At 24.5% G+C, this 306-nt stretch overlaps 1 protein-coding gene across 1 annotated transcript in view; it reads left to right on the top strand.

Annotated features, from left to right (window-relative positions):
* LOC119591262 (polyadenylate-binding protein-interacting protein 2-like) overlaps positions 1-306 on the top strand; it is a gene marked incomplete in the record, with an annotated part of 23691 nt that overhangs the window by 21926 nt on the left and 1459 nt on the right.

The following is a 306-nucleotide window of genomic DNA, read 5'->3' as shown; positions in this document are numbered from 1 at the left end:
TGTATGTTTAAACATACATAAACAAGTACATTTATTTGTACTCATACTAAAGCTTCCTCTCACATTTACACTCATCCACAAACATTTGTAATATTCTTTGCTGTATTATGAAAAAGTGTATGTTTGTAATATTTTTTAACTCATTCCCTTTTTTTTAAGTAATTACTGGTGATTGATTGATTTTTTATATTTGTTAAAGAAATACAATTGTTATACAATTATGTTAAAACTTTACAGACTACATATTTGTATGTGAGAAAAGTTTCATCACAGATTCTTATTTTAAAGTTTTTGTTTCAGGATGCT

Source organism: Penaeus monodon, chromosome 28 (genome assembly GCF_015228065.2).
Source record: "Penaeus monodon isolate SGIC_2016 chromosome 28, NSTDA_Pmon_1, whole genome shotgun sequence".
NCBI lineage: Eukaryota > Metazoa > Arthropoda > Malacostraca > Decapoda > Penaeidae > Penaeus > Penaeus monodon.
The sequence above is the reverse complement of the archived record's forward strand: the minus strand, read 5'-3'. Positions and strand labels throughout refer to the sequence as shown.